Consider the following 22078-nt stretch of genomic DNA (forward strand, 5'->3'; position numbering starts at 1 on the left):
TTGATTGCTGGAACAAAATTCCATCTGTTGCTGTAGAAGTTGATAGCTTAAATTAATTCAAGGAAGAACTGGACAAACTATTGGAGGGAATGAATAAGTGAAATGGGAGGTGTCTTTTTTTTTTGACCGATGCTGCATACGCTTCATTTTCCACTGCTAATGATAACACTGGATTCCCAGTGACTATACAGATGAATGGGATTTCACATGCATAGACTTTTGAATTTTCCATATAGACTCAATTGTACTCAAAGGCCTCCGTAGTCCGCTGATCAAACGTGTTGTATATACTACACGTTTGATCAGCGTATGCATAATTTTAACCCCTCATGACTACTATATACGGTGCTGTTCTTATAGTCACTGTGTCTTGTAAAATCCTCTCATCTTAATGTTACTGCTGTGGAGTATAAACAGAAAATTTATTTTTTAAAACATAACCTGTTGTAGACGATGATATTCGAAGAGTATTTCTTAGGCTTTCGAATGGGTTTAAACCCTACCTTTATTGCGTTGCAGTAGTACAACAGGAACCCTTCCTGTTAGAAAGCAATATACGTACATATCTGTTAAGATCAGAGATAAAAATTAAACAAGACAAAACTTAAATTAATTCGATCTTAAAGGATAGTGGTAGTACTTGTAAAAAGATAAATCAATTCAATTTTATTCACAGGAAACGTTACTTGCCATATCACGGAAGCCTCGTTGTAAGATGTTGCTACAGGTTAACGCTTTTATAGTTGATAGAGATTGGCCTTCTCAGCTTGCAGTTCTTACAAGAAATTTTAATCATATCAGTATCTGATCTGGCTGGAGCGTGCATCGTATCTATGATGAGAGTTTCAGATACTCAGACGAGTTGTTATTGCTCTGATCACCAGTCCCATCAGTTAATAGAGATTAGATGTGGCAAGAGCTTCGCTGGAGGTTTAGAGGGCTGCTGTCTCGAGGTGATGATCAGCATGTCATTTAGCTGCCTATGTTGTCTTCGCCGAAGACGTATTTCTTCTATTTGGGGATGGTAGCAAATATGTGGAGGCCGCAGTCCAACTGTTAGATTTCTGTTAATAGTTGTGCGGGTTTGAATAGTTCAGAAAGCACTATAGTCTGCTGTTCTGTGCCAAAAAGGTTTGGTGAGGACAGGAAGGACACGTTAGGCGCGTTGAAAAGAGCGCATTATACATCTTCTGTGTGCACGAAAAGCAAGATAGTGCACATATCTCTGTAGTGAAGTTAATGCCAAGGCTTCAATTAATTATCGAATCTGTACGCAAAATATAGTGCGTTTGTGTTGTTTGGGAAGCAGTCGAGCATCCAGAAAGCGACTACGACATATACAAAGGAGTTTGAAACCATTCCCCTCATAAAATAGATGCAATCACGACGATGACCAAGTATTATTAAAGCTCGCGCGCTCTCTCTCCCTCTTTAAGGTATTAAAATGTGGTGTGGTTTGAATTGTTTTTCCATCGTTTCTGGGCAGTGAGATTTCGTTGGTTTTAAATAATAATCTTTATTGAATATAAGATACCCAGCAGTTTCAAATGAAAAGTGAAAGTATCTGTCACGGCAAGAAGCCAGAGATTTATAAAGTAAAAACAGTCCGTATTTCACCTATCACTCTCTTTAGAGAGCGACAGGTGAAATGCAAAAAGTGGTTTGGAAAGTTATCTTGGTGTAAACATCGAAGAACTTTCCAATCATTTTTAATTTATTGTTATATTTAAAAAATGGATTATTACGTTTTAGCAATAATTAACGCACTTTTTCATGATCACATTTTAACGTTTACCTTTTATATTGCAGATGGTCTTTTGACACTAACAACAGCGTCCTCTGGTGGCAGCGTATGAACTAAGGTAAGCGAATACTATGATATGTGAAACTGTTTTCAGTCGGGTATCCTCATTCAGAAACACCCGCAATAAGCGAATTCACTGTTGCCATAGAAACAACGGCTTTGTACATTCTTCCTTTTGATCCCTTCCTCCCCTTCCCCCTTCCCTTTTTTTCACTTGCACCGATATTTGCAATGCGATGCAGGTTTTGTATAGACGCTTTATATATTTGCGTGGCTTACCTTTTTATAGAAGAATTGATTTCTCTTAGAACACTTTCTACAAAGAAATCTTTAGTTTGGGAAGAAAGTGAGATGAAAACTCAGATGTGTGAGGGGAGGGGAACGGGAACACGCCGAAGAAGGATAAAGACACAACGTTAACTATGATAGCGCGTGTTCAAAATGTATTAACCTCTGTTTTTTTTGCCGTTCATTTGTAATCAGAACACGCTCTTCGAAAGATACCAAAGTAAAAGCAACATTGGGATTTGTAAATGGAATATCTAATTTCATTATAAAAAGAACAATGTTTTTGTCGAGTTCTGCTCGTAAGGACTAATCTTGGGGGAAGGGAGGGAGGGGAGTATATCGCATTAAATGAACAGGTTTTAATATGAGCCACGAATAAGATGCGCTATAATTTATGTCAGCTTGTAAGAGAAAAATCCGTTTTAATGTATTTGAAAATATGGCTGGGATAAAGGCGATGTTTATCTCGGGGGTGTTGCAGCCTCGTGCAACTTTTCAGCGTGTTCAGGAGGAGCGAATTAATTTCATTCTCGAGTAAAGTACGCAAACTGCATGCCAATGTGTCAGATGCATTCGGATGCTTATTTACTTCTAGCTGATTCGCCGCAGGAATAATTTTTACAGCACGCTCAGCATTGCAGTCCTTGCTGTCCGCATCATGAAATAAATCAGACGAAATGTGGAGTAAGTCTTAAATATTTATAGGCAAACAGTACGTGATGGTTTGTAAGTAGGATAATGCACCAAAAATAGGATTGCTTGAGGTAGCGACATTCGGCGTTTAGGTTGAATACAGAAGTCGTTCGGATCGAAAAGGAAACGGATGACTAAGATTAGTATTTAGAACCCCTTTTTGTATTATGTATGACTCCTCCAGGGGCGATGGATGGATAAAGAAGGTTACGGCGTTATATTTGGATATACAGAAACACATAAAAGAAGAGGAGAAAGAAGCTGAATACGGTCTGAAGATGAAAAGGAAAAGCAGAATTCCACTTTGGATTCGTGTTAGGATGAGGCTAGTGAAGAACTCAACTGTGTTTGCTGGAGAGATTTTATTTTCGTTACTTATTTCAGTTATACAATACCAGGAAATTTTGCTTAATGAGAATCTGTTAATCCAAATTATGGATGTTCTAATCCCCCTGTTAAAGAAAATGCTTCCATAGTACCCATCTTTTTCAGACTGATTTCTCCTGAAGGATTTCTATCGGAATGGTTACCTCCTTTAATTAGTGAAGATCATCTATCGATGGAGGATTATTGCTGAGAAAGTCAGTTACTGGGATGTACAACTAAGTACGTGTATACTCCTTAAAACGTTGGATGTATTCGTCCTATATTGCAGCACCTCCAAAATGCTGATACGAAATTAACCCGAACCGATTCGAGACTGAATGCGATAACGGAAGGAACCAGTGATTAGCCTGAACCGATTTTGATTATTTATTATCTTTTTCCCTCCCCTTTTCTTCTATTTTTTTCCCTGTGGAAGCAGCTGTGCTGCCACCTTGTGTAAATGCACCAAGATTGCAGTGTTGTTGGAAGGAACCTACAGCTGAGCGCCTAATTTTCAGTCTCCCGAATACTACCGAGTTTGAGCTTATTGCGAAAACAGCATCCTTGAGAGGTAATTAATCGATAATGAGAAGCTTAATAAAGGAACAAATTTCATTACAGTCTTTCTGCAGATTAAGTGCACCGGAACATAAATGATTAATGGAATGTTCAAGAAAAGAGTTTCAGAACTGCGTCGCATCTGCTACATATTCTGTCGTTGTACAACTCTCATTGGCTCGTGATGGTGTAACTGCATCGAATATAGAGGGCGTGCATACTTGAATATGTGACTAGGTCTCGAGAGGCTGCACCTTCCACATCTTGGGTCTGTATTTAAAGAAACGTCACGATTAATCTTTCACAGAGAGACACACATTGTATTCAGTTTAATAATTTAACTTTTCCGATTCCTGGTGTTGCTTAAATAAGCCTAAATTGAAAATTCATAATAGATGGCCATTGGCTGGTCTGCTCTGAGTATCACAGCAGAGCTTAGCTCAGAAAAACAGTACGCTGATGATATGTTTTGTTTTATAAGAATTGTGCTGAGTTTAATAATCGGGGGTGGGGGGGCGGAGAAGGAAATGACCTGCGTTCGTTGGCAAGAAGGATTCAGATTTCCCTCTGCTGCTACTGTTACACCCGCAACAGTTCACTCGGATTGTTCTCTAACTCATCTTGCAGCAGAGGGAAATGTGGATGAAGCAGAAATGTTTATTTATTTATTTTATAGATAACTTTTGTATATTATTAATGTTATAAAATTTGACTGGGCGCCTCTTTATGGGAAAATGTAGACTTTGAACTGCATTTGGCGACTTATTAGTAGCGAGAGTTGACAACGCTGAATCACTTGTGTCTGGTCTTGCATTCTGGAACGTTGCATTCCAAAAAGACTGGAACTTCGCGCGTTTAAGTCGTAATTCTCGCAACATCAGTGCTGGGCAAATAGCATAGAGAAACACTTAGGTCCACCTTCCTTACTTGCACCAGAGAAAGTAGAGCACGAAGTGACTAAAACTTGTCTCACTGTATTGCAAAGACATTAGACCATTTGATATTGTGACTGGTTCTGGCTTTACAGAGTACTCCCAGTTTTTAATAAAAGTAGGGTCACTGCACGGAATGTTACAGATTTGCTACCACATCCTGCTGCAGTTTCCCCTCAATGCACAAAAGGAAGCTGAAAAGTTGCGCAAAACTCTGATCTCCAGTATTGGGTGTAGCGCATCTACCGACACGCGGACAGATGAGCACACCTATAAGCACATATCCTACATAATGCTAATGTTGCGTTATATTGATAACTGGAAGCTGTCGAATAAAACACTGTTCACTTGTGAATTTCCCGACGATCGTAAATCTGCCAACAATATCAGAAAAGAGTTGAGTCCAGATTGGTGAAATTAGATTTTCAACTATACCTTCTCTCCAAGAATGTCTAGCTGTCTTTTTTTGTCACAGATCAAGGAGCTAACACTGTATGCGCCCTTCAGTTATGCGTCAGACTAAACTGCAGTTCGCGTACGATGAATGCCATTCTAAGAAACACCTTCATAAGGAAATTCCTGGAAACAAACTTACCTAATGCTAACTTGTTAACACTCGAGATTAAAGATGTCGCGACGTACCTCAGTTCTGGTCTTGTACATCACCTAAAATCCACCGTTCATCAAGGGTGCGATTCGCGTTGGCATAGCAGAATAAACACGTACGAATCGTTTGATGTTAATTATCCAGTTATTGAAAACATTCTAATAGAACGCCAAGAAGAAGGATAGAAATGTCTCACGTTCAACGTGAGACCCTACAGATGCTGGTGAACTTCCTTTCACTTACCGCAACTTGAATCAGATACGTACGCAACATTTCCACTTGTTCTGCTAATAAGATTTAATTTTACTAAATCGTCGATAGAAGGTGTTGGTTTCGGACATTCACGAACTTGCTGAATTAAGAAATCGCGCTCGTGTGATTCTGAATGAAAAATTCAAAGCACATAAATTGCTCAGAGTCGCTTTGTTCTTGTGGGCAAATTTCCTCCGATTACGAATGCTTTCGAGCGAAGAACAAGAAGAAACAAACGGTGATGTGCGAAATTTAATGGAAAGTTTAAATGTGACGAAGGATTTCGAACCACTGCGGTTACATCAAGAAATCTTTGCGAGGAAATTGCGAGCAACATATAAGAAAGAAGCCGACGAGTTTGGATTTCAGAATGTTTGAAGTCGCAACTGGACAGTCAAAAGTCAAGAAGAAGAAATCGAGAAATATATGAATGTTGACGTAGACCATATGGAATTTGATGACTGACTTGATTGATGGAGAAACAATGGACAGGAATTCAAGTTTCTATCGAGAATTTGTGCATTTATTTACAGTCACAGCATAATGTTCGGAATGGCACCTAATGATTTTAATTGCACAATACGGTCGAGGATATACCGTCACGTGTTATAAATACACAAAACTTACAGCACCTTATAGGTGCAAAAACATCTATCAAGATTCGTGGTGTGTGGAACGAATAAGTCTACAAAATTCCGTAAATTCATGTCATACCAGTTTTGATCTAAGACGGTGCTGCCATGCAGTGTCTGCTAAATCTTTAACACAAGTGGAATGAGTCAATATTGGTTTCACTTATGTTTGCTCCTTAAAGCACGCAACAAGGGGAGGGGGACAGGAATTGTTATTTCTTCTAAGAACAAACATCAGGGGAGTTATAAATAACTTGATTAATCACATGATACAGCTATGATGAAGGAAAAAAATTCTAACGAAAGTTTAGGTTATGTTTTGGAAAAGTACACCACTCGATAGCTAAGTTAAAAGGTCAGGACGGGCTCGGCGGACATGGTCTTTGTTTCCGCCCGACTCAGGCGAGGACGGGGTACAGATTGGGTAAGAACAGAAGCCTTCTGGTATGGGTCGGACAGGGTAAAATCTAAAATTTTGGCCCGTGCAGCCCTCTATTCCGTTTCACTTCTGCTATGCAAAGGTCTTGCTGAACCAGGATTCCCCTGAAGTGGAGCAGAAAAATTGTATTGACAGAAACCTTCCTGTAGTAAATTAATTGACCTTTGACCGTGCTCGTAGTTTGCTAATTTCGCCCCAAGAGGGCAAAAATCGGTCCTTGAACAAACAAAATACAAGTTTTGTGCATTGTCAATGTCAACATTGCACGAAGATTTCAGCTTTCCAGCCACTACGCTGGAGATTAAACTATTTGTATGTTCGCTGTTCAATTGGATTTACGAATATGGTGAAGATTTTTTTTTTTTCTATCGTCGGCATAAGAGATAATAATACACGTTAAGTTTTAAGGAACTCCTCTAGTTCTATTAAGAATATGATACTTAATAACACACCTCCCGAAAGTAAGCACTGGCGGTTACTTCTTTGAGAGGCGTTGTTGAGAAGACCAATCTCTTATTTAGGCTCTATTGAATTTTTTTTTTTTTTATTTCTATTGATTTTGAAATCCTCATGAAGGATTTTAAATTTTATTGAGGTCTAAGTTATCGTGGATTGCACAGTAAGTCTTATAGTGCAATCCAGTTCCAGTGTTCTTTTTTAGAATTTCTCGGATCAGACGTGTTTTACTTTTGGCTTTCGTGTTGAGGTTTAAGAACGGCTTGTTCTGAAAACGGCGCATTTATCTGACACACGGATACTTTACGCTTAAAAGAATTGGAATCTGGAATGAAGTCTGCATTGCGAAGCCACAGCAGTTCCCATTTGACCCGGAAGATGTCGCTGGTTTTAAATTGCCTTTTGAAGCTGGAGAAATTTTAAAAATTATCTTCCTCAGTTCTATAACTGCAGATATATATCTTCGAAGCGCTACAAACATTAAGGCAGTTTAATTGCTCGTGCTGATGCATTAATAAACTACTCAACCCCAGAGGCACATTTAAATATAAGGTTTCGTTGGAAACGGTGTTCACGCAGATTAAGATAACACATATACGTCTTCATTGGCAATCTGACAGCAAAGAAAAGGAAGTAATAACTGGTTTCCTTAATAACTAAGTTGCTTAGTTTTCAGAAATCATTTCGGACATTATCGAGTGAGTCGTCGTGAGGTAACTGGAAGAGATTAGCCACGCAACATTTATCAAGATAAGATGCCTCTGAGATAAGGAGGTCATGCGTCCACGGTGTATCGCTTGTAGTTAGTGAAAACCAACTCGGAGATTAAGAGCTTTCAGTATGCGCATGGCAGATGTAATGTACGGTCTTCTAATTGCTCGAGCCTATGGAAAAAGCATCAATATTCCGCCGTGTAATCCACATGTGACGCCGGTATTTTACGCACAACCGGCGCTCCATTAAGATGATTTAGTCGGAAACAACGTCGACGAGTTTTCGCGGGACATGCTCCCTTGCTCAAGTTTTCATATACACGGTCCTTTAATTATTCCCTCTCGCTTGTTGTAAGCCGTTGTCCTGGTAACCGATGAACAGAAGCCTTCGAAAATAACGATCCGTTTTAGCGTTTCTCCGCTTCCAGTTTTCAATGAATAAGACAAAATTAGTCACGAGTGCTAATTTACCTCCCTCCCCTTCCCTTCCCCCTGTACTCTTACACGTCTATTTGTAGGGAAAATTAGATAGTGCCAGCATATCGCACCGCTTTCTTTAAGGCAATGTCGCAACTCATTCTTACAAGCATCCCAAGATCGATGGCCTCCCCATTTCTTAATATGATAAGGAAATATGCCACCAGATGGCATTTACTGAAGTGTTCAACTTTCTTCTACCATATATGCAGGAAGGCTAATTTTAGTTGGAGTATTTTGCTTAATCTGCAAGCCAGTAAATCACTGAAGATATTAGTTTCTGCAGTCAACGAAATCTCTTTCTTTACTCAGCTGTTGTACTTAGTAGATGCTGACAAAAATCGTAATATTAGTTGATTGAACACATTTGTTATTGCCTCGATGCTATACAGCACTCAAAATGCGGTGTGGCATGCTTTTCCGTATATGAACACAGCGTGAAACTAAACGGGCGTGCCAGAAACGCGACATATTACGCTAATTCTACACTACACGGGCGTTTTTGGATTTCAAAATGGATTTCATCCAGATCGGACGTACGGGTATGTCGGGATTCAGTGTCTAATTTAGAAATAAAATCGTCGATTGTGGCCCAGCGACGATTTCTTCAATGAGCTGCGTTCTGAGTACGTTTCCCCCCGCATAAATTGGAACGAACAAAAAGTATCCCGAAAAATCCTTTTGATATTATTACCAATACGGAGCTTTGAGTTCTTGACACTTCTGAGTGGGAAAATTATGAAAACGGTTACGTTATTATTTTGTTTTGCTGGCAGGTTAAAACCTGTATTTTAAGTATTTATGTATTTAAGTGCAGTTGTTGCGAATCCCACCAGGGTTCCCCCCCCCATTAGCCGCTTTTACACTTCGTGGTGAGGATTGCGCCAAATCCGGTTATGTACGTGTAGTATTTTGTGCTCTGTTCTGGTGTTATGTTGAGTGACCTGGCAACATACCAAAAATCCCATCCTGGTATCGGAATCAGCAAAGAAATTAAGCTCGTCAGGGACATTCCTGTCTTCTTTGAGGAAAGAGTCCAAAGATAATGGACCAAATTTCACCCCGTCACACTCCATAGGGCAAGATTCAGTATTATCAAAAGCAAGTCCAAGTTGGCTTCACCAGACAATACAAGTCCAAAGGGAAAATCCACTAGAGTAATTTTCCAAAGTAGTTTTAAACCCTATAGTTAATATATCGCTCACAGCAAATTGCCTTTCGCAACGAGTTGCCCCATTATTACACTTCTTTAAAACAAATGATATCGCCAAATGTTTTTTTTTTCTCTGTCATGTGTTTAAAAAAGACCACCTTACTGATCTCTCGACAATTTCTGAAAAGCGATCAGCAAGTCCTAAAAGAGGCAATCATATCAGTGTCCCATCATTTTAAATAAATTGCGAGTTAGTTGTTTGTTTGAAGTAGTGCAGTATCAGGGCAACTCGTTGCAAAGGGGTTGTTTTGGTTTTTAGGCGCATCAGCAACTTAGGCCATTCGCCATTGCGTGTTATATACGTAAAGGTGTGTGTAGTTGAGAGCAGTGCTTACATATGCAGAGAGTATACTGTGCTTATTAATCGAATTCCAGAAGGTATACGGCGTATATCCTCAAATACAGCCCTGGTTGAGAGAGATAAATATCCCCGGATAATGAATTGAGAAACAGGTCACGTAAACCTCAGATTGAAATCCCCATCGGTCTATGACGCGATTCGAACCTAGACCTCTCCAAACTAGTAACTGATTTTACACCACAGCCAACTGTGGTATAAAATCGCTGTCACTCGTTTGGAGAGAACAAATACATAAATATCGCTGTGTGGACGTTGCGAAGGCAAAGTTTGATGGTTCTCAGCTGTGTAATTCTTCGAGGAGGATCAGCTTATGACAAGCATTAGTCCTCAAAACGAATGTCCTGTTATTGCCCATGTACTGGTATTAATTGGCCATCCAATTAAAATTACGCAGAAAATACTTGACGCCTGGGCGCCTCCGTAGCCAGGTGGGAAGAGCAGCAGTGCGTAGCACAAGCTTCTTGATTAGATCGGGGTTCGAGCCCGTCACCACCAAATATGGAGGATGCGGAAAGGTCAAGGGAATGACCACCGCATATCCCGGAGCAATATGGCCTTAGTTGCTAATGCTCCTAAAAACCAAATAACAACAACAACAATTTCAGTCCTGAAATGACAATGAGGACGTACACACCATTTTTCTGGACATGAAATCTGCATTCGACTCAGTTCAAATTTGTGCTCTGGCAACATACCAAAAATCCCATCCTGGTATCAGCAAAGAAATTAAGCTCGTCAGGGACATTCACACACATCACACCCCTCCTTGCATTACTTAATAGTTTCTACAGGATATCCGGCAATACTCTCAAGCTCCTCAAAAGTCTTTTACTTAGGAAAATGCTTCACTTCATAATAACAGTACAGTCTGTAAAAGCGCAGTAGTAGGAATCTCACAAGGTGGTTCTCTCTCAGCTCTGCCATTCGCTGCAATATTAATTCCACTTATGGATCAAGTTCTAGCGTTCTTGACGTATGCTAATGATATTGTGCGTTAATTGCCATGCAAGCGCCAGGTTGTTGCTCCACAAGAAAGACAAACCTGCTCAGAAACTTTAAACAACTACCTTAATACTTTCTGCCAATATGCCAAATTTTTTAGTCTTTCAGTTAATCCCCAGAAGTCAATCTATCTCATATTTTCTCCAAGTCGCATGACGTCCACTGATACCTTACTTCCGGAATTAGCAGGAAAGGTTCTGACTCCCTTAGACTGTGTCAAGTTTCTAGGGGTAATCGTAGACGCGAATCTCACTTTTAAACAACAAATCCAAGCCCAGTATTCCAAAGCCTTGCGAGCCTTCAGAGGAATGAAAATAGATTTATGCAAAACTGATAAATAATCAGGAAATACCGCTGGTGCAGGAAATACCTGCACCAGATCTACACGACATCCAAATCTGTACTATGATCCAACCTGCAACACACGCCCGCAGTCCACAGAGCCCACGTGCGGAAAATAAAGGAGTTCCTTCATCTGTGTTCATCTAAGCATGATCATATACGTAAGCATGAACAAGTACAGGTCAATGTTGAAAAAAAGTCGCGAGTTAGTGTTGAATGTGAAAGTGTCCGAAATTCTGCCCAGACAAGATAGGGGGAAGTATGTGACGAGAGTCTTGTCAATCAATTGGGCACTGGAGAGATTGTGAAAGGCTCAAGGGGTAGAATAATTTTTTTCAGCCTGGTCTGTACTTATTGACAGGAGAGACTGCTTCTACAGGGATGGGATACACTTAAATAGAAAGGGTGCAAGAATATTTGCTGATGCTATCAAGGCAGAGTTAGTTGGGTCGGAAAACTGCTAGCTTGGGGGAACACACAGACTAAAAGGTTAACAGTGACCGCAGGCAGAGGCAAAAATGATTCTTGCACTGCTTCTATTGGAATGAGCAGCAACCTGGAAAGCATGGTAAGGGAGATTTCCAGGACTGCTAGGAGTCATAGTGGAACAAGTAAATACACGGGCTGTTTTAGGGTAACTAAGAGTAGGAACAGGTCCCTGTATACTTGCATGTACACCAATGCTAGGAGTATAGTTAATAAATTTGATGAACTTTGGACACTCAACTCGCTCAGCATCGACTTGGACCTATGGTCGATTGACGAATCATATCGAGATGACATCTTGGGCTATCTTACTGTATGTAAAGGAAAGGTGTGCTGGTACCGGTCCTAGTATGGCGATGTCATTTCATATTATGCTTAATTTGTTGTCTTGTTTTTTCTTAAGATTAATTCCCTGTTCAGATATTTGTCTTTAATGGTTACTTTGTATGTTTGTGATTGGTCACTTGTATAGTTAATGTTTTGTAAGATTCCTCTGGTTATCTGTACAGGAAATAAAAAATGTATATCAGTTAATTTATTAAAGAATTTTATTATTATAATTAAGATCTGGTTACTGTGAGCGATAAAACTGTTGCATTAAGCAGACAGTTGAAATCGTGCTAGCCTCACAAAAAAGGTCAAAATAGTCCTCCCCACCTCATGTGCTGTAATTTCAGTAAGGCCACATAACAAGAACTATTTTATGGTTTTGAAGGGCTAACTTTGTCCAGTTTATTTATAAAATACTGAGTCTATACTTTACAGTTTTATGGACTTTTATTTCACTGCTTAAAATATCGATTTTATTGTTTGAATTGGGACTCGCACTCAATTATTGTGCATGGCCAAGCTGCTGAACACCAGTATTGAAATGCTGGCTTGTCATTATTGAATTCTGGGAGAGTAAAAAATTCCCATGTTTTGCCTTATTTCTGAACTGAAATTAGTTCGTTTTTAAAACTGTACTTTCAGCGGAACATTTCATTCTTCATCAATGGCAACAGCAATTTGATTATCTGAAATTGCCAGTGGCTGCACTTGTGATCTAATTCGACCGAATTATTCTGTACTTTACTATAACCTGAATAAAAGCGAACAATCCTAAGTGATTTTGTATCAACACTTCTTCGATGTTGACCTTTAGGTTTGATAAAACTTAATTTTCTAATTATCAAGAATCTTTCGATATAGCGGCGAACGTGTTCCTGTCTATTTCATGGTCCGATTGAGAGCTCTGCCTATCGTGGCGTTTTATTGGTATTTCTGCCATCCGTAAATAATAATAATAAAAAAAAAAGCGCGACAGTCGATGCTCAAGTGACCAATCCTTCCTATGCTTGCGTGAATTGCAGTTCTCGTGGGGTTTAACCAGCTGTGATGCTGCATCCTGAAATTCTACCCAAGGGCCATCCAACTGCGTAAGTACTTCTACGCAGGGTCCTTCCTCTTACTGCAGAGACAAAATCCTAGAGAATTTATCTTTTGAACGCCCTAGTGGCTGAATATCCTCCACACACTCAAACTGTTTTCATGAAAGTACCAATAATGCACTTTAACGAAGGCTTTCAATCGAAAAAGGATTTTTGGCATTTTGATAATTGTAGTGTATTTATTTTCGAATAATAATTACAAAATATGTCGTCTGCTTACTCGTGTTCCAGTACTTACGCGCTGTAGTGTACGTGTAAAATAAAAAGCAGACGGCAAAACTGCACGTCGCAGATTATAAAAAGAATATTCTGATGATATCGAAGCGCCTTTACCGCGTTTAATAGCCCTACAATAAACATCCCCGCATGCAGACGAAAAGAGGGATGCTGTAAGATGCGTCCTCTTTATATCAGCGAGAGTATGCTAATAAAATGCGCGAATTGAACGAAGATGTGTGTCGGTATGGAATTGAAATGTGTGTTTTATTCAGACAACACCCTGAATGGACTCTTTATAAGTTGTTGCAGAAGTGAGCCTTCTGCTGATAGAAGAACCGGAGATGCACATAATGTTGCATTGTATGTGGCAGAAATTGCGCAAATCTATTATGTTTATTGCCGCGTGCCGTGGAAATATGCTACCAGCGTGTAACGTAGTAAATAGCAACTCGCTTTTTATGAGGGAAATCAACTTTTCATTGGTTGAATGCTAGTTGCCCGCAGAATTACAAGAATTTCAGATAAAGAGGTCTTGGGGGATCATTTTGGGTTGAGGGGACAGATATTACGATGCCCACACCGAACTTCAGCTGCTGTTAAAGTAAACCTCTGTCGATTCTTAAATGTGTTCCAGTCCCAATGGAAAGCAATGATGTAAAGCCTTCGAAAGACTATTAATTTCAGATAACTCCGGTTAGTCAGTTAAATACGCGAGATAATAAGGCGAAGGAGTGGGTCTGGGTTCCAAAGGGTTCCCTTGTGGCATATTTCTCACTTCTACTGACGAAAGTTAATGAGCTGCTAGCGGAAGATTTTTTCTTTTTACTCCCATCAATGGTCGTTTTTCCCATGTGATAATTACGAGCATTTTCAGCAGATAATTCTGCAGTTTCTTTGGTGAACGCTTTATGAACAAAGGAAGGATTAATCAGTGGGTGAGTCGAAAGCTCAAAACTCAAAGGCTTCAAGCTAAGGATTAGAATCGCAAATAGGCGAACAGTCTCGTGGCTCTTACCTTTATGAATGTTGTGTGAATACCATTTGCTTTCTTCCCTCCTAATTCTAACAGTTAAGGGATACACGAAGTCCTCGCAAAGTCCTGAACATGGTTTAAGTCACCCGCGTAAGATTTTTTTTAAAATTAAGAGTTAGTTGCGTTAAATTTGGGGATAAAAGTGTTAATGCCGCTTAGAAAAAAGCTAACAATCTCTTTGTAATGAGGGTCATTTCTATCTCAAAAAAACTGCGGTGTCATCATTTTTAAACTCCCGCCTCCTGAGCTTAGAAACAGGTGGGAATGCGTCTAGGAAGATTACTCACGCCTCAGTTAAGACCTCTATTTGATCTTAAACACTTTAAAGAAGCCTCAACTGAGTTCAGAAGTGAATACGATGAAGGTGCTTTGACATCCGTGTGACGTACAATTTAAATGCGGCCATTATATAACTGTGTTATTTGAAATTTTCCATCCATCCAGTGAGGGTTACCGTCTATTTGGGTACTCATAGACGCTACGCCTTCGAAACCTTCATTTTTCTTACCAGCATTCAGAGATCTGAATGTCGAAGAAACGGAAGTCTAAGTCGTAAAAGTTATCGGGCAAAACAGGAGACGTTATCTTGGAAACGTACGACGCCATCGATTCGGGGAACCTTTCCCACCTCGTTGTGTTAGATGGAAGTGGCGTACACGCGTTTAATCAAGTTTCTTTATTTTCCGACAAGAGAATATGTCGGTAAATCTGCCGATAGGTTCACTTCGGGGACGTAATAAAATATTCTACGACTTCCTTCGCTCACGGCTCTTCCTCATACGGAACCTCCCCGAACTGCAGTTCAAATAAATATTGCCCGTCTGTCTGTGAATTACGGAATTTCTGCCGGCTGCAGCGGTGGGTAGTGGAGGCGCGTTTATTGTATTTCGTACGTAACGCCATCTTTTCAATTTTAGGGAAGCTTGTCGAGAATGTTAATCGTAAGTCTGCTTCTAATTGGAAAGTTTTGTTATTGTTCACGAGACCTGTCATCGACATCCTACGGGTTATAAAGGGGGCGAATATTTGAGGGGGGGTGGGGGTGGAAGCTTTCTTCGAACACAAAAAGGTTTATCTCAAGTATTGCTTCCTTACACATTTTTTTTTCAATGATCGTACAAGAAATGATTGATCGATGAACGCATACTTCAAAGCTGCAGCCATTGCAAGTGACAAAAATGACAGGAAATTCCCCATTTCCACAAATTAGATTTTTATCTTCGATCACTATTAATTTAAGAACGAAGCTTCGAACTAAACACTTAACAACCTTGACAGGATCTTCAAATTAAAGAATCTCTAGAAATGTTTTAAGTTTATCTGAAAGGGACAAGTTAGCGAACTAATATCTCGGTAATCAACAGGGACAGCACTTCCTCCCTCGCGTAATCTGCCAGCCGCGCTTCCAAGTGCGGCAAAGTGATCCCAGTGTGCCGACTGTCCGTCCAGCTGGCTCGCGACATTGTAATTTGACTGAACACAAATTGCATCCAGATTACAAGGGCGTCTGATTGTGCGTCGCCCGAACTTTGCCCGTCTCACGTTAATGGACGCTCGCAATATGTAAAGTCAGCACTAATATCCTGTCGTGCCTTCTTAGGTATGCTCGTGTAGACGGTTTGCGCGCTCGCCCCTTCGTCCTCTGTCGCCAGCAACTTTACAGATTAGTAACGATTACCAAAGACAGTTAAATGAGTCTGAGTTCGCGTGTCGGACAAGATGAAACGTTTATTGAAGGGATTCTCGTGGTGTTCATCGCCGGGCGACGACTTGTGATTAGAAAAGTGCACGAGGAACAACAGGCAATGAACTAGTTTAATGGCCATCCCCTTCATTGATATTAAGTGAAACACGTGCAGAAATTTAGCTTGACAGCCGAGATTTAAGCGCCACTGCTTGCTCGTCTAGTCTCGCTCAAATCTGTTTGGAGTGGTTAAATCCCTGGATATGTGATGTGAGTGCGTGTAACAACCCGGGAATAAACGAAGTTTATTCCTGAAAAAAGAAAGTTGCAGATCTACCGGTCATGAACTGCCGACTGATTCAACCAGATAATGAAAGATGACTTTGGATTTAATTTTCGAAAGAACTGAAACGAAGTTTTCAAAATACCAATTTGTAAATCGTGATTTCAAAAGTTTAAAGAATGAAAACTAAGTAGAATTTCAAATTAAAATTAAAAATACTTTGTTTATTTAATTTTCTGGAACAGAAGTTATAGTTATAGCTAACTATTGCTAAATAGAATTTTAGAACACCGATTGCTGTAGGGGTTAATCAAATTTCCACTCTTTCCAGTATTTCAGTATTTTTAGCAACTCATCAGAGGAAAATCGAAAAACATGATAATCTTTTAGTAACTGTCATCGTTACTGCGAAGGAGTTGAAATATCGCAGATTACTAAAATTAAAAACATTGGGGGGGGGGGGGAGAATGTGTTTTCTGAATGGAAAAAAAATTATTTAAGCCACTGTCGTATTTAAAGGTAATAAAAAATGAATGAAGAAAATAAAACACTTCGTCTTAATTTTCACACGAAATAAGAAGAACTCTTTATTGCATACAAAAGGCACACGCCGTACACAATACCCTTCACGGCTACAAGCCAAGGTTTAATAAGAAGATAAGAAAACAAATTAGAAAACAGCGAAGCTTTTTTAATAATGAAAAATATTTTTGAAAAAAATAGAAAGGAACTAAACGCGTCATAATTAAAATATTTCTGATTACTTTTAAACCTATCCTCCTTTGTGTTAAGTCTAAAGGCTTCTGCTTCCCAAGTTGGATATGATCCCTCCTCCGCGAATATTGACAACCGTTTCTATTGGTTTTTAAATTCAAAAACTAACGAAATTTTGTTTGTTTTTGAAATCCGTAAAATCTGAGAGGGTCTCCTTGTAGAGAATTTGAAAAGGACGGCTTTTTTCTTATATCGAATCGGTTGTATCTTTAACCAGTTTAATCCTATTTAAATTACTGCTATGAAATCCAAAAAGGTTCCATAATTTAGATTCGATGAGAGTTTGGTGTACTGACCCTTTAAAAAGTTTAAAATTTTAAAATTTTAAAATTGCCTCTGAAATATAATTATAATACGAAAAAGTAATTTTCTCAATGAGAACTATCGTTTTCGTGATATTAAGATAATCCTATACTAACAGAACATCCTTTCTGAACAGTCCCTAATTTTCTGTACGATAATGACGTATTGCTCCCTGTGGTCACTCGTGGAACTAATGACTTAATTCGCTCGCAGAATGAAGCAAGGTTAAGGAGTGGGTGTAAGTTATTGTTTGTTTGTTTGTTTGTTTTTTTTTAATTGATGATTAACATCTCTCTGATTCTCACCGGGCCAAATACGTCTAAGAAAAACCTAAAAATATAATACGAGTATTCTCAGTGGCGTATACTGAATACAATACAAATATTATTATGGTATACTTTATAATAATAAAGTTCACCATAATTAAAACTTAACAAAAAATTCACACTAAAACAGGTAGCATTTATTGGGCTTTTCTGTTCGTGCAGTCTAATTATTAAATGAATAGTAAACTCGATCTTAATGCATTTGCGATAGTACCAATAGCTGGAATTCTGTAGATTTTCATGTATTATGGTGAAATGTGTGTCTCCTACTTGGGTCCCATTATCCCGGCAATTGGATACGCTTCCGGTGCCTGGTTCCACAAGACTTCAACCTCAGGCAACCGGATATTATCCACAAACCCATTCTACTGACTCTCACCCGTGCGTGCGAGCGACACAGTCTCTACCCATGCAATACAATTGATCACGGGCACTCTTGATCTTGAAGTGAATCGCATTGGCATGCTTCATCAACCCAGGCGTGGCAAAGCCACAACTTTCCAGGACCACACCACGGACCCGGCAAACAACCATAAAGTTGAGAAACACAGGCTGCAAACCTAATTAACATCAATATGGCAACAACTCTGGACGAACTCCACCAAAGGGGCCGTCACAAGTTTATTCCCGAATATACAACAGGTGTATCCAAAATATCAGACATATCAGAGATGGCTCTGCCCGTCTTCACATCACCTACCTTCTCACAGGACATGGAGCTATTCGCCACAAGCTAAACCTCCTTGGACTGACAGACAACCCAGCTTGCGCATGTGGCTCCCTCGAAACCTGGGACCACATGCTGCATGAATGTGAGCTATACGAAGATCTCCGTGGTCACCTCATCACAAGAATCCGGTTTAACTCCAAAAATCACGAGCACTGCCTATTGGAGGACGAGGCAACCTACAATGCTCTCACCAACTTTGCTCAGCGCCTATTCACAAGACGCCATACCCTACATCCGCCGGCAAACCCAGAACAACCAGGATAACTACGGCTTTCCAGACTTACTGCGCCTGAAGCCTCGCGGACGTAGTAGTGGTGGTAGTCCATAAACTGAGAAAACAGAAGCCCAATAAACCAAAACAAAACTCAAAAGGAATGCATGTCACATAAATAATAATTGGAGAGCACTCACAATCACAATAATTGGAGAGCACTCACAATCACAATAATTTGACGCACCAAGAGAAAACTGGACCATTCACCAGCTATAACTAATCTCCACTGTTCCAATACTGAGCCGTGGATAGGACATTGATCTCATCTCAGAACTCCAACAAATGATATTGTCCCGACAGCAATTGGACCAACACCCACAACCTGGCTGAATGTCCTGATCTCCTGCATGGCGACTATGGATGGAGTCCGCCCTGACGGTGATTGAACCCCATCCTATTGAACATCGCCCAATGGAACGGTACTTGGGTCCCATGAGTGAATACGTACTAAACAAATAACCAAGCAGGGCTTGCACAAATATCTGACAGATTTGGACCAATACCTAGACGGAAGTATCTTGACTGGACTCCAAGGAATCGTGGTTGGGGCAGCCCTCGTGCCTCAGCGCCCTGGCTGCGGCCATCCTGTATCTACGCCCTATTGGCGATCTGAGCCAGCTCTCTTGCTTGGCTTGCTGTCCCCCCTTTTTTTCTCTCTGGTGGGGCATCACTGTAATACTTTCGCTGCTTGGAGGTCTGCCTCCACGGAGCGAAAGTAGGGCAACATCGGGCCTCAGCAGGGATCTGGTGGCTAAAGGACCAGAAGAACAATGGTACACGGCATCACACATATACAAAGTTCACGCAGTTTTAAATCTCTGACTTTTCCAGTCAACTGGTTCACCCTCAATGTAAACTACGCGGAGACGGGGGGGGGGGGGGGAACCCCTGGTGCTGTTTGATCCTAAACACACTTTACACTCAAATAGGTACGCGTTCTCTGAAAAACCGGTTTGTTTAGAGATGTGCCCACCCTTCATAAGCCAGGACAAGAATGTAGGCCTGAAGAGATACAGCACATCACACGGGAGGGGGGGGGGGGGTTTAATCCACTGAAAATATTATTTTGTGTTATAATACTACAAGAAATTTTCATGCCATTTCTCGATCTGAAATGCATTTTTTTCGAGACGAACGATCTGCAATATCGTGATGCCATCGTGAAGAAAAAATTTGGTTTGGTTGCTGAGATGCGTTCCACCACAACTTGCACGTCGTAGTCAACGAGTTTTTGAAGAATTTACTGCCAAAAAGTAATATGTTTGAATTTGATTCATCAATTAGATCACTATTTTTTTTTAAAAATAATCTTAACGACCTCAGTTTCTCTTCTCGTACTTCAACATCTTTTCTCTTTTACAGCTCTTTTGTATCATTGTACAATTTATTTAGTACATTAAAAGACTTTTTTTTGTACTTTGCTTGTTAGTCCTATTGTGATGACTACAATTTTAATCTCGCTCGGTATGATTGAAGAAGCCTCGTTCTTTGTATGACCATTAAAAATAAAGTGGATTCTGTTAAATGCTGACTTTTAAGGATTCAAACTAGTGTGCATCGTTGAGTGCTACGGGGTACAGAATGATTTCCATGGGCGATCCGTTGCATATGGGGCGTGGAACGGCGCATTATCTTGCAAACACACCCCTGTACAATGATCCTCGCTGTTTGATGAAACAGGCTTCAGACTGTTATTTGAAAACTCGCAATACCTCCTGCTGTTCGCTGTAAATTCTTTCAACACGAAATGTCACTGTGACGCATTTACTGTTTTCGTTTTCGAGAAAAGGGTCCCAGAAACATTTGGCCTTCAGCGAAGGGTGGCGTCACTCCTTGCCAACTAGTTTAGTTTCGGGCTGGTAGTGATTCACGCATGACTCGTCGCTTTACACGACGTGCCCAAGAAAGTTGCCTTCAGTTTCATAGCAGGCCAGTACAGTGCGCTCTCGACACATGCATCAGCTTCATCTCTGACTGTGTCGTCCTGGAGTATAAACAGAACACTTATTTCACCTCATCTCTCGGCTGCTGTAGCACCCGGGTAATTAGCGTAGTGTACAACTCGTGTCTGTCTAAGGTCCTGTTTAACTTGGGCATCAGCAGACAATTGTCTTCGAAAAAGGCAAAAGTCTTCTTGTCCAAGAAGCGTATTTATTAACGGGCGTATTTATTAACAGGCCATGGATCTTTGAGGGCCAAACTTTTTGACTGAGGTTTGGAGCCGGATCCTTTTTGCATCTGTGGTCAAATGGAAGACTGGATCCATGTTTTACTGTTTTGTCCGCAATATACAGACCATCGAGTATTGCTACTTAATCAGGTTCCAGGTCTAGCTGAGGGTAAAAATACTAGTTGAGAACAAAATAAACTTTGAGACTTTCCAGGCATTTGCAGAATCGGTCTTTAAGAAAAGACTTGAACTAAGAACTCAAATCCAACAGCTGAGAAGTTAATATATATGTTTGTATCCCATTATATATAAATAGAATGGCTTGTTGTAAGATATTTAAATTTAATTGTATTTCTAGGATTTAGAGTTAAAATTCTATTATCTTGTACAAATGTAAATAAGTTTATTCGCTAAGTTTATTGGAGTTTTCCAAATTGACTTGTATCTGCTGCTGCTGAGGCTTGGATATTCTTCCTTTTTTTTTTTTTTTTGTTGTTGCTGGTTTCCAGGTTTGGGCAACCTGGGAACGGCATTGCTGGCACCCACCGGTATTGACTATCTCCGGTGGGTGCGGGATTTGTGCACAAGGCACTGAAGGTGACAGTAGATCCAGGCTTTGCTGCTTGTGCCTGGGGGCCGGCAGCGGCTGCCTAGGTGTTGGCTGCTCCCTGGTGGCAAGGTGGACGTACGCAAGCGATAAAAAGCTTTGCAGAGTTTCTGCACCAACACAGACGTGCAAGGTGGAGATGGGCTTAGGCCTAGGAGCCACCCTTGATACAGGTAAAACACACACACACACACACACACACACACACACACACACACACACACACACACACACACACACACACGTGTTCATATATAATATAGAATTTTATATATGTATAATGAGAATGCTAATGAATATAAAACTGTATATATATATCTTCTTTGTAAGTTTTTGTATATAATTTGTAAATAACTGTGTGTACAAATAAATGGAAAAAATGGAAATGTCCAAGAAGCGTATCCCAAGTTGTTGCCACAGCGTTAGTGTGGTAACAAATGTCAGCGGGGTTACCTAAGTCACCTTTTGGTCCCACGACACGACACATCGTCATTTTGAAACTGACATAATTAGTGCGCGCACTCCGCCAACTCTCTCTGCTCTTTGCAATGATTTCGTTTCTTGCAAAAAGAGATAAAAGTTGGCAAGACTTTTATCAGTACAGTTTAAAGATTAAATGTTGGT

General features: G+C 40.2%; 1 protein-coding gene across 1 annotated transcript in view; it reads left to right on the top strand.

Moving 5' to 3' along the window:
* The window catches only part of LOC150091167 (putative polypeptide N-acetylgalactosaminyltransferase 9), an 886865-nt gene that overhangs the window by 220996 nt on the left and 643791 nt on the right, over window positions 1–22078 (top strand). Inside the window, exon 2 of the mRNA XM_090374539.1 lies at window positions 1810–1862. The gene's annotated coding sequence lies outside the window, so the exon portion shown is untranslated. The remainder of the gene's footprint in view (window positions 1–1809; window positions 1863–22078) is intronic.

This window comes from Mastigoproctus giganteus, chromosome 1, assembly GCF_048544385.1.
Source record: "Mastigoproctus giganteus isolate SK-2022 chromosome 1, ASM4854438v1, whole genome shotgun sequence".
In the NCBI taxonomy this organism is placed as follows: domain Eukaryota; kingdom Metazoa; phylum Arthropoda; class Arachnida; order Uropygi; family Thelyphonidae; genus Mastigoproctus; species Mastigoproctus giganteus.